General features: G+C 43.7%; 1 protein-coding gene across 4 annotated transcripts in view; it reads right to left on the bottom strand.

Moving 5' to 3' along the window:
• The window catches only part of MARCHF8 (membrane associated ring-CH-type finger 8), a 108,169-nt gene extending 103,338 nt beyond the window's left edge, over window positions 1–4,831 (bottom strand). For 3 of the 4 annotated variants that reach the window (XR_013957178.1, XM_080620694.1, XM_080620697.1), the window contains exon 1: window positions 4,656–4,831. The gene's annotated coding sequence lies outside the window, so the exon portion shown is untranslated. Of the gene's footprint in view, window positions 1–4,380; window positions 4,624–4,655 lie in introns of those variants that run through there. The other variant, XM_080620696.1, reaches the window with a different exon arrangement.
• Window positions 4,832–12,956: the final 8,125 nt, after the last annotated feature.

Raw genomic sequence — 12,956 nt, 5'->3', positions numbered from 1 at the left:
AGTTTAACCATGCCAAGTGCAAGGTCCTACACCTGGGTCAGAACAATCCCAGGCACAGCTACAGGTTGGGCAGAGAAGAGATTCAGAGCAGCCCTGCAGAGAAGGACTTGGGGGTGTTGGTTGATGAGAAAATGAACATGAGCCGGCTTAAGTGTGCACTCACAGCCCAGAAAGCCAACCGTATCCTGGGCTGCATCAAGAGGAGCATGACCAGCAGGTCGAAGGAGGTGATCCTGCCCCTCTGCTCTGCTCTCGTGAGACCTCACTTGGAGTATTGTGTGCAGTTCTGGTGTCCTCAACACAAAAAGGACATGGAACTGTTGGAACAAGTCCAGAGGAGGGCCACGAGGATGATCAGGGGACTGGAGCACCTCCTGTATGGAGACAGGCTGAGAAAGTTGGGGCTGTTCAGCCTGGAGAAGAGAAGGCTGCATGGAGACCTCATAGCAGCCTTCCAGTATCTGAAGGGGGCCTATAGGGATGCTGGGGGATGGACTCTTCACCAGGGACTGTAGTGACAGGACACGGGGTAATGGGTTAAAACTTCAACAGGGGAAGTTTAGATTGGATATAAGGAAGAAATTCTTTACTGTGAGGATGGTGAGGCACTGGAATGGGTTGCCCAGGGAGGTTGTGAATGCTCCATCCTTGGCAGTGTTCAAGGCCAGGCTGGATGAGGCCTTGGGTGGAATGGTTTAGTGTGAGGTGTCCCTGCCCATGGCAGGGTGGTTGGAACTAGATGATCTTAAGGTCCTTTCCAACCCTAACTATTCTATGATTCTATATTGATTTTGGCCACATATTCTGCAAGGTTTACAACTGGGATCCTTAAATGAGTCTCCAGGAATAAAGTGCTCATCTACTAGTTAACATCAAACTATGGAAAATCTCATCCACAATTTCTAGAATATTTTAATATTTTCCACCTATTAAACATATACCTGGCAAAAAAATTTCCAGCACTGTTTTCAGCCAGGTTCAATGAACCACAACATTCTGCCAGGTCAATGGTTAAATTCAAGAGCTACCAATCTCCCCTTATTTGCCTACAGGTATCAAAGGTGAACTCCAGAGGGGCACATATTTTACAAGACAGAGAAGCTTAACAGTCATTTTCATATATCTGTGATTTAAAAAGGCCTAAACCTGATAACCAGATGGACACATAATAAAGGTCAGTCTTCCCCCTGGTCCCTGGCGAAAGAAACTGCAAGCACTAGAAACTACTGATGTTGCAGTTACATCTCTTGCTGTTTCTGAACTGTCTGGCTGTCTGGTGATGAGTTACATTTAAGAACAACGCAGCTCTTAAAGTGTATCTTTAATTGCAAAAAAGCCTGTGCTTCCAAGGGCTCTTGTCCATTTACCTACCCTAGAATCAATAAAAACAATGCAATCTGTTATTTGGCTTTTTAATGCTTCATATGCATGTGGCTAGATATCTTGATAAAAGACCCACAAATACATTGTGGGAAGCAGTAAAAATTAATCTGCTTTGGAAATGGTGAGTTCTTTGGACAAGTAGTGTTTTCAGTAAAATCCAGACAACAGAACAAGTAAAACTGGCTCTAATTAAGTGAAGAGTGTTTCAAGGACCCAGAGCTGTGAAACTTTACAACAGACAAAGCCCACCAAGGAAGTTTAATCTCTGCTATGCCAAAGTAAGTTGTCATCACATCTCTGCAGTCACTGCACAAGTCAGCAAAACAGAAGTCACAATAAACCCTACAAAAGTTCTGCCTCACTATTGAAATTAATACAGTGAATTAGATGCATGACTCATGTGGTTCACTCAGTTCCTGCAGCAGCTAGCAGTAGATGTCCTAGAGAAAGAACTGGAGCAGACAATAACTGGATAGCTCGTTCCCCAGGAAGATTCACCCTCTGATACCTTATGCCCTAGAAGTGCAGTTTTTATCAGACTTGTAGTTTTCCATACTTTACAGCCTTCTACAGTTTTGCTATTCATTATTTGTCTGCCATATGCAGACACAGTCCACGTACAATGATGTCCAGGTTGTCTGCAAGCACCTTCCTTCAAAGCCTGTTCATTTTCTAAAGTAGCCCAGCTATAGCCTCTTACAGAATACTAGCGAGACATTTCTACAGGATCTACATTCCTTATATTTTGGGGGAAGGGAGGATGGGCACGACCAGAACAAACCTAATAACAATAATGATGTTAGTAATATATATATTAAAATATATATAAGAATAAGATTTAAAAAAGGACACTTCATTCCTGTTTTAATTTTTCTGACAAATGGCCATGCTCACTCTACCCTTCACCACTTCCAAAGCTGGCTATCAATGAGCTGCACTGGCAATGACTGCTCTTGAGAGGTTACAGCAGGAACGACCCATAGCAGTAAACTTCTTTTTCTTAAGCAGCAGAATCAATTCAGGACTTGTAAGAACCACCTACCACTCCATCCTTCAGCGGCATTACTACTGGGAGCTGTCACACTCCTGCAATGATCAGCCTCCCCCACTAATGTCAGTGTCTGGAAAAGCAGTAAGGAAATCATGCTGGCAGAGGAGACTTGGAAACTGCCCTAGGTACGTGTGACAGACTCAGCAGCTGGGAAGACTGAACCCTTTCACCCTTGAACATGGGAGAGCTGCCTGTCCAAAGGTTAGACCTAAAATAACAGGAGGGGGGTTTGTTTGTTTTGCTGTTTGGGCTTTTTTTTAATCTCATCCTGAAAATATGAAAAGTTCACCCAGCATGCTGAATTAATCTATCTTCGTAACACTTAAGACTGGGCAAAAGCAGCCAGAGAACAAGTGGATTTTCTAGCACTGGAATCATAACTGCCTCACCTGGACACCTCCACCAATTCTGGCCGCATATTCACACACTGAGTCATAAAAGGATTGCAGCCTTTCTTCCAACATGACACCCCAAACAGAAAATTGCTTCTTTTCAACTAGTTTACCTCTATAAGCAAGACTGCTGACTAGCACTAGCTGAAAGCCAAGTTAAAAAGACAACAACAAAAAACCCAACACCACAGCAATAACATTCAGTGAACTGTGATTTTTTTAAGCTCACATCAGACTGTAACCAAAGTCATACAAAGTCCCAGGCACAGGGGCAGTTGTTCAGGCTGCAGCAGTCCTATCAGTTTCAGCAACCAGAGCAGAATCAAATCCTGGGGAATATCTCACTTTCTTTGCAATAGGGTTGCGCTGGGGAGTCTGGCAACAAATAGTGCGGGCCACAGCTGAAAAGCTGCCAACACCCCCTCAGCAGGGGTTACCCTGGGTGCTGAGCACACCCTTGAGCCAGGACCCTCAGTGTTTCCAGCAATCCTGGTCCAGAGGAAGCCTTAGCAGAACGCCGCATCAGCGTAAGTTCATCAGTGCTGGCAGATCTTTAAGAAAACATCTTAGGTTTGACACATTCTTCAAAGAAAACTTCCTTCCCCTGAATATTTCTGACTAGGGCTATTACTGGATCAACCTCAGCCTCGTCTGACAGTACTCCAGAACTAACTTCAGCAGCAAAACTTCATAAGGAGTGCTGCTGCTTCAGCTGAAGTGCTACTGTCAGATCGGCTCTCCTCTTCCACCCCCATCTTCCTTCGAAGACTTCTTTCCACTTCCACTCAAGCTCTACCTAAACTGTCCCTACTATGTTTACGCTGCTGGGTTACCGCACAGATTTGCTGTGCTTAGAATTCCTTTGCCAACTGCAGAGCCTCAGCTGTGTGCCCTCCTGCACTGCAATTCCAAACAAACTGGTTTCACATTGGCACGTTATGATTCTAGCTTTGCTTGCACTTCCAGCCTACCAAAAAGAGGAAAAGTTAAACTGTTACAGCTCAGAACAACTCTAGTACTACTCTTTCTGTCAAGTAGCTCCAGGAAGCATAAAAGAACTCTATTTCTCAGTCTGCCGTGAAACTTCACGATTCGTCAGGAACACGCTGCGATTAGCACATCTCACGTATGGTTTTACCTCTGGTGTATCTTCGTTCCACATCGCTAACTGAAAGCAAATCGGGGTCCTCCTCCAAATGGGACGCCTGGTGCAAACAGCGCCTTTCCCACCTAGCCGCTCCCGGTTTTTCCTCAGGAGCACTAATACCCCAGCGCCAACACGCACACCGACAAGCCAAGGCTGCGCAAAGACCCCGGAGGTGGGAAAGCCCCTTACCGGTGAATCAAGTGCCGCTCCACCAGCTCCCTCAGAGGAACAGCTCTCAACGCTCCGACCGGAGCCCCCGCATCGGCCATCGACGGGAGGCTCTCTTGCAGAACCCTCCCCCACGGCCCGGCGAGGTGACCCCCACGGCCGCGCTCCCTCCGGCTCCCCCCCACAACGCTGCCTGTTGCTTGCCGTCGGCACCGAACGGCTCTCAGACAGCGACTCACCTGCGGGCAGCCCCGCGGCCGGACCCGGGGACGAGGTGGCGCCCACAGGAGTGGAACGAGCGGCTGCCGCAGGGCAGCGCCCCCGGCCAGGCGCACCCTGCACCGGCCGAGCTGCACCGAGGGCAGCCGCCCCGTGCCACCGCAGCAGCACGGCCTCGCTCCCCGCAGCGGCGTCTGGCCCAGCCTCCCCGCACGGCCGGACCCAGCTCAGCCCCGCGGAGGAAGCGGCGACGGCGGTGACGACTCCTCACGGCCAGTGCGGCGGGCAAGCCTACCTTGGTGCCCCGCACAGGGCCTGGGCCGACGGCTCCTCCTCCGGCTGCGACGGCTGCTACTGCTGCCCATACCCGGAGCTGGGACGCCGGGGGCTGGGGCGCTCCTGCGGGGCCCGGGAAGCCCCGGCTCCCTGCCTGGCTCCTGTTTACCACGGCCGGCCGGACTGCCTGTCAGAGCACCGCCCCGCCCAGCCCCGCCTCCGCCGCCGTGGCCCGGAGCAGGACGGGGAAGCGAGGCGGCCGGGACGCGGCGCCTCCGGCAGGGAGGGTGCCTCAGGCGTGCAGGGCCCGAGCGCCTCCCGGCTACGTTGCGTACGGTGCCCTCTAACTTCTAATAAATGGATGTATGCCATGAGCCCGAAGACGGGTTATAAGCACCTTCATAAGGTGTTTTGTATGAGTTATGCACCTGCATGTATTATCAGCAGATAATGTAAACAGGTTCCAGTACTAAAACGGAGCCACACTCTCTTGGTATTTTACACTTTCATTTTGCAAGTAGCATGTCTTTAGTAATTTCCTCCCAAAGAGAAATCTCAGGAGTCTCACAAGATATGCTGGAATAGGTGAACTGCACTACCAGGGTGAATTATACTGGTGGGGGGGGGGAAAAAAGGAAAAAAATAAGAGTTTTGTGAGAAAATGCCATGGGAGAAATTTCCTCTGTCCAGAAGCAGGATCTATCCCACTTGGAAATAAGTGAAAAAGAACAGGAAGACAAGCAGCCTCACTGAACTGCTGCTGTTGGTGCAGAACAGACAAGAAAGCAGAAGAAACAGATTGAAAACAAGGAAAGCTCCTGACTTGACATGCAATTTCACTCACTAAACCTAGTCAAGGTTTTTCATCTCCCAAGTCAGCACTTTTTCACATCAATAATTTACAGGACTCTGGGGAAATGACATTTACCCTTAGAGAACAGTGAGAAATGCATAAAATGAGTAAAGCTACCCCTTTTGATGCAAAAAATGTTACAATGGACTTTCAGAGCAGAGAGAAGCTGAGCTCGAATTCTGTCCTTACCTTCCAGTTAGGACCCAGCACACCCATGTAGCAAAGGTAGGAGAAGCACCACCCACAGAGTACACATCCCATCTTTGGGGAAGAGGAGACTGTGTCTGCAACTCCTTTTTTGTCCTGTGTAGACTGAAGTTAAAAATCAGATGCCTAGATTGTACCCCCTGATAAGACAGGATATGGTAACATGCATATGTGATGATAATTACATCCCCTTGATAGGCTATGTATCATAATGCTGGCTTGTAAAAAGAATCTGCTTCCATCCTAAGCTATACTGCTGGCTTACCTTGAGGCCATGGGGGTATCTCAGAGGAGGCTTTTTATTGCCTTAATACTCTCCATCTGTTTTGTTGTGAGGTTTATTAACTATTTTTCAGGCTAGGATTGTATCCCACTGTGGGAACAGCATAACCCACCAGCCAGTACTATGTGCCATACTAGGAAAGGGGCCTGTAGACACAACTGGAACAGAAGTAGAAATTATAGAGAAACACAGTGGAGGAAAGGGCAGATTTTCCTGGCAAACTAGAATAACTAATGATTAGGCCTGAAATGAGAGCAGCTGCAATAAGCCACCAGTACAACACCCTTAATTCTCAAGCAGAGCAAAGTGCCTAAATTCCTTTGCAGAAATAAACCTTCCCTGTGTTTTGCAATTATTACTTGACACTCTGTTTCCCCAGAAAGCTTGTGTAGTACTTTAACTGCAGTTCCTGAGTTAAAAGTCTCAGCTACAACCTGTTGAACACAGGGCTGCAGTGCTTGGATTAAAGCCTCAGTGCTGAAGAGGAAGCAGTACTGTGGAACATACTCTCTGTGTGCCTCACAGCTCTCAGCAGAAAATGCAAACCTAAGCCTTTGCATATGTTCCCCCTCCAAATTTGCAGCTAATTTTAAAAACAGGGAAGAAAGAATAAACACAAGCTCAAGGCCAACAGTCAGATGGAAGTCTTAAATTCTTCTAGCTAGCACTGCAGTTCGATCTGAGTAGAGAGATAGGAGGCTTATAAAAAACTATGGGAACAGAACATCTCCACTTCGCTAATTGGACACCTCTGCCTGAAAGTTAAGGGAAAACCATAGTTGGGGAATATGCACCTAGAAATGTATGTCACACTTAGCCGAAGATCCTGATGGGTCTGCAGAAAGAGCTGCCCCAGTGCCCTGCACACAGAGCTGGACTGTGAGAATCCACACAGCCTTTGTAGTTGCCATCAATTAATTCAGTTTGTTTAAAGTCACAACAGCGGAAGTACCTCCATGCTCAGAGGATTCCAATTCTCTCTAGAAGCAGCACAGATCTAGCATGGTTATTAAGATTATGACTTTCAGAAATACTTGTTTACTCCTTTTAGCAGGAAGACCTGAAAAGTGTTACAGGGCAGAAACCCCAAACAGTAAAAAACTATTGTACAACTGTGCCCTTTTTGTCTTTAGTTATGACAATACATACAGTAGTTATGTCAAAAAGGATAATTCTTTTCTTTTCCCCCAGATAATTATAAATGATCTTTTTATTCCACACTATCAGTCTGAGCACCTGCATGTTTCCATAGCAACTCCCCAATACTTTAGGGGATTACTTTAGAATTCCACTGTGGCTTGGGTCTCCACAGTTATTTAGTTTTTCTGGGGAGAATCTGTTTCCAGATACAAATTGAAACTACGCTATCATATATTTAATGAGCTATACCAGTCTCCTATGTTACCGCCTTATGAAACTGCAACACTTTCTTGCAGCTTTTTGTACAAACCCATGGAGTATCTTAGCACTGTAATCAGAACAGCCATTAAGGACTCAGGGCTGGAAGCATCCCCAGAAGTCTTGCAGGGGATCACACTTACTTGAGGTTCTGATGGGAGACTGTAAATCTAAAAAATGCACATTCCTAGAAGAACCCCTTGCAAAGAACAGGCAGATGGAAGGAAGCGCCTTCATGCACTGAAGTACATACATGCTCATTCATTTCACATGCATGTATATGAATCTGTGTCTGTTAATTTAAAATGTAGAGAAACATCTATTAGACTGGATAACAAACACTAAAAGAAAAGAATGCAAGCCTGATGACTAGGAAGCTTTAAATCCAGACATATGTGTATGTGCTCACACAGGCAAACATGACATGCCTGCAAACAAGACAGGATGTGCACCTAAGGCTTTTTCTTTGCTAGTTTTTCTCTAGGTCAGCTCAGTTACTACCTTCCACCTGTGTATTGCATATCCTAAGCTGTGTGTTCCCCCATCTGTTCACTGTCTTCTATGAACACTCTTCTGCCAGTAGGCAGAGCTGAAGGGAATTTCTCCAGAAGTTCTCTGATGACCTCTAGTTTTACTGAGGGTGAGCCCAGGCTTCATTCCTCCCTGCACTGCTGCTTTGCTGATTTCTGTCAGTATTAGGTGAATAAAATAGAGTCTGAAAAGAGAAGGAAAAAGAGGTGCATTACGTGAAGGTGAACGGAACTGATGTGAATTCAAATAGAAGGATGGAAGGAAATACAAATAAAGTTTAGATTCCTCCTGACTGTTTTTAATTCATACAAATTGGATTTCAGGTTCTGAAAGGAAAATGAAAGAAATCAGCTTACCTCTGTAAGATCTGGATTCCTTAAACCCCATTACCGATATGCTTCACACAGCATTGTTTTTAAATCTGCTGTATAGGATTGGTGGGAGCACTTTTTGCCATGCATTTTTTGCATTATTTCACAAAACCTGGCCTTGGAAAATCACTAGAATCACAGCATGGTTTGGGTTGGAAGGGATCTTGAAGATGCAGTTCCAACCCCACTGCCATAGGCAGGGACACCTTCCACTAGACCAGGTTGCTACAAGCCCCTCCAACCTGGCCTTGAACACTGCCAGGGATGGGGCAGCCACAGCTTCTCTGGGCAGCTCTCTAGGATGAGATCATTTGAAACTCATCTCTGAGACAGAATGGCATCAGCCATTAAAGTCTCACTTGTAAAGCCACAGGAGAAAAAAGCATTCTTCCCTGCAAAACAAATTGCAACCTTTTTCTCAGTAGAATGATGCAAGACCCTTGTATGGTGTGGATTCAGCAATGACTGTAGCTGGCCTTACATGCAGCAGGTTCAATCGGACATGACGAACAGCCATATGACTACACATCCCATCAGACTTATGCAACTCTTCAGTCATGTTAGGGTGCCTTTGAAGACTGACAGGATTGTATACAGCTTTGAATCTGTCTCAGAGCAGATAAGCTTTTGCAGTCGTAAAGCCAAACCCAGGCCTCATAAACACTATCCTCTGTGAAAGCGTTACTAGGGATTTTCTCATTATTGAGCCTCAAAAATAAGAGAAAGTTTGGCAAATGCAACAAACTGACTTTTAAGGTAATTTCTCTAGATAAAACTAGGTATGCGTAAACTGGCACTAGGGAAATCCAATCAACAATGTTACTGTCTTACACCTGATCAAGGCTTATAGCACAGTGAGTCATTTAGTATCCAGATAAAAGAAAGGAGAAGTCTTCACCTCAGTCCCTTCTTTGTAGCCCAATAAATTTAATGCTTAGTCAATGCAGGATATGCACTACCAGAAAAAAGTGCAGCTCAGTGACAAGTGATGCATCTCTATGTCACGCAGTACTGCAGCTGGGACTATGGCTCACCATTTTCTTCCCCTACTTTGCAAAAAGAAAAAAAAAAATGTTTCCTCCTCTACTGATGAGAACTTGGAAAAAGGACCTGACCAGTGTGCTGCACTTCCACATTTGTTAATCAAACCACTGAGGAGTGTATAGAAAGTTATATTAACCTACTCCCCCCAAACCCAAATATGCAGAGGTGGAAAGACATTTTCTGAGCCTACCTCTTAGCAGTCGGTATTTTAGTTTTGGCTCTCCCCACTGCAATGAACAGACTGCATGCATCCAACATGCAGATGTGGTAAAGGTGTAAAAATAGTCAGCCTTCTGCTGTGTAATGGAACCAGACATCTTCCTCAAAGCACAGCTACTGTGCTGAACTCAAATAGATGTTCCCCTTACAGAGCTTTCCTACCTTTTCTTCTTATACTCTGACTAATGCTATTTATATCCTGTTCAGAGTACAAACAGATTAATACTACTTTCTACAGGATATCCCTTGGAAGAATCATGGGCAGATTTTACCAGATGTTATTTTAATTATAATTTTAAAGGCTTCCATTGTTAACAACACCTTGAGCAGCTTAAAGCTTAATATACAAGACAGGAAAATGGAAAGCAAGGAACTGAAGAAGACAGAAGGATCTCTGAAAGTATACTGCAAAATTAGAGGAGATTCAGAGGACAGCAAGCATAATTAGAGCTCTGGAATAGCAAAGACAGCGAATCGCTATCATAAAAAAGATGAGTAAGCGGAGACATGACACAAACACAGAACATACTGAATATTCAGGAGATACTGTTCTGTTCTCTTAACACTAGCCCAAATGAATTTCAATTATAAAAAATGGTAGGAAATTCAAAACTACAGTGAAAGAAAATGCTTTTTGCATTACACAAACAGAAGTAAGACTGGATCTATCAAGATTCAAAAATAGTTTTAGACCTTTGCGGGCCTCCAGATTAATATCACACTATACACTGAGACAGCAAGTTCTTGACAGTTCAGACTGGTCATTAGCATAAGATCCAGTGTTGAAAACAGGTTCCTGCACACTTGGTTACAGAAGAATTCTTGCACCTTCTTCTGAAATGTTGTGTTACCTCCTATTCTCAGAGACAGATACTTTACTGGATGGATCTCAGGCTAATCCAATCTATGAGTCCTATGTTCCCCCTAAAGCAAACTACCTATAATCACTGGCAAGACAGTCAATGCTAAGAACGAGTCCTGGCACTCAACTCTCAGTTTTTCAAGACCATGTTTAAAACCAAAGATAACTCATTATACATCTCTGAGTTGTAACTTTTCACCAGCCAGTGGAGGTTTTTAACAAACCACAACCACATCCCAAATAAGGCCCATTACAGGCAACAGTTCCAGCCCTTGACATTATCAACAAATCAGATTCATATAAAATAAGTCCAAGTCTACTTCTCAAACATCAGTTCAAGTGAAGTAAAAAGACTGCATACTAATTGTATGGATAGAAAGGAGAGAAACAAAAAAAAACACCACTTTTTTTTTTTTTTTTTTTGATCATATTCATTTCTCAAAACAAAACAAGCAAAATACACAAAACCCCAAAAACACTAGGAAAGAAGAGGAGGTGTTTCAAAACCCCTGATTTTGCATTTTAGAAAACTTCAGTGGTTTGTTTCCAACCCATTAACCCTCTTAACCACATTGCATGTAAATCATACTATTTTCATGGTTAAGTATTGTTTTGAATTTCTGGTGCTGGGCAGAACTCCTGATTTCAGCTATAACTCACCATGCAGGTGTGGTTAGAATACATAATCCTTATGTAGCTATATATATACACACACAATATCGTATGATATATAGTAATCAGCCCTACTTAAGGTTGGATTAAAAAGGATTGAAAAAAGGCCTTAAAGTGTGGTTTAGGAAGAAATATCTGTTGCTGAAGACTTCTTGAGTTGCAAGGCCAGAAAATACAAGTAGTAAGGAGTGGCCCATTTGTTTCAGCAGTTACTGGTGTACACTCCCCGCACACCACTGAATTTATTCTTTCACATCCTCACCCTGTATCCATAAGAAAACCGTATTTATCATTATACAATACAAAATCATATAGACAGATATTATTTTTACTGGATATATAGCATACAGCATAACTTAGCTAGCCTCTGAAATTCATACCTGCAGGGTTAGTGGGGAGGAATAGACGATGACTCTCTATTCTGCAATACATTAAGATTACCTAACAGTTGACATCATAAAAACCAGCATACAATCCTACATTTTTCAGGTGCTTTTCCATTCTTTTCAAAAGTTTTTGAAAAACTTTGGAATTAGGGAAAAGAATTACCCTATTGCTGACCTCCTCAGATCTGTTCAGAGCAGGCTGAACAAGAGTAATAAAAAAAACAATCACAGTTTTCGTTATCTATGGTTTTCTTTGCAAATCTCATTATTGGACAAAACCAAAAGTTTTGCCATTCTTAAATGCCACCGCTGCCCTCTGGTGTCTCTCCTCTGCAGCTCCACACAGAGAGCTAATGCTTCAACAAGATCTCTCCCACAAAGTCCCTACCTAAGAGAAAAGTTACGCACAAACTACTGAACCATGCTTCTAGATGCAGTTCTTCTGCAGATCGATGCTTATAACAACTTCTGAAAAAGATGTGATTATTAGGCAAGCCTCATTCCAATAAGACACTGCAGAACACATAAAAACTGTCTCTTACACTGAACATTTCCAGTAGAAATTACTTCAAATTAGCCAGAGCACCACTGAAGACTTATAATAATGTGGGAAATACCTTGTCTTCCTGTTTCATGCAAACTTCTGAAGATGTGCAATTAAACTGCTGCTTATGCAAGGACTTTTTTTTTCCTTTTTCCTTTTTTCTAAAGAACTGTTAACAGTAAAGGCAAAACAATGACCCAAGAGAAAATACTTTCCAAGATACATGCACACAATGGCCATAAAACAACATCAAGCAAAAAATTAGTTTCATTAACAAGAAACCCAAACATACTGGCTTATTCATGTGTGTGTGAGTGGTAGAGAGGAATGGCTGGAATAGACAGAACCTAAGCTACAGACACATTGGTAAAGCAAGATGCATGCTGTATTCTGCAGTTTTATTAAATAGTGCATTCCTTTTGATGGCTTTGAAAAATTGCCTGAGTCTTTCTAGTAAGATGTAGCAGTAGTCCCAAGAGAAGCTGTGTTTGGAGTTTTTTTAAATTCATGGAATTAGTTAGCTGCAGAGAAGAACTTGGCTCAGGGAGTTAATCCACATGTGGCTGGATGACATGGTTTCATCTTTTGAGAGAGAAATACATAGAAAATCTGACACATCCTTCTTGGAAGACTGGAAAGGCTCTGAAGTACAACTTGTTCTTTCATCACACAACCATCTTAGTGAAACCTATCAGATGGAAGGATTCATCAGGAAAAATCCTGTAGGATCTAAGGAGGTCTGAAGAGCTAAAGTAGAGGACCTGTTCCTTAATCTGTGGCTGTAAATTTCAATAAAGGGAATAGCGGATTTCCCCTAAGAGGAAAAATAAGTCAAGCCTCCAACCTACTGTGAACAAAGCAATAGGGCTGGACAAAGACCAGCTTCCTGAAATACTCTGCTCAAAAAGGCTACCTGATAAATAAAGGAATCCACTTTTCACCAATTAGGA

This window comes from Psittacula echo (genome assembly GCF_963264785.1).
Source record: "Psittacula echo genome assembly, chromosome: 6".
NCBI lineage: Eukaryota > Metazoa > Chordata > Aves > Psittaciformes > Psittacidae > Psittacula > Psittacula echo.
The sequence above is the reverse complement of the archived record's forward strand: the minus strand, read 5'-3'. Positions and strand labels throughout refer to the sequence as shown.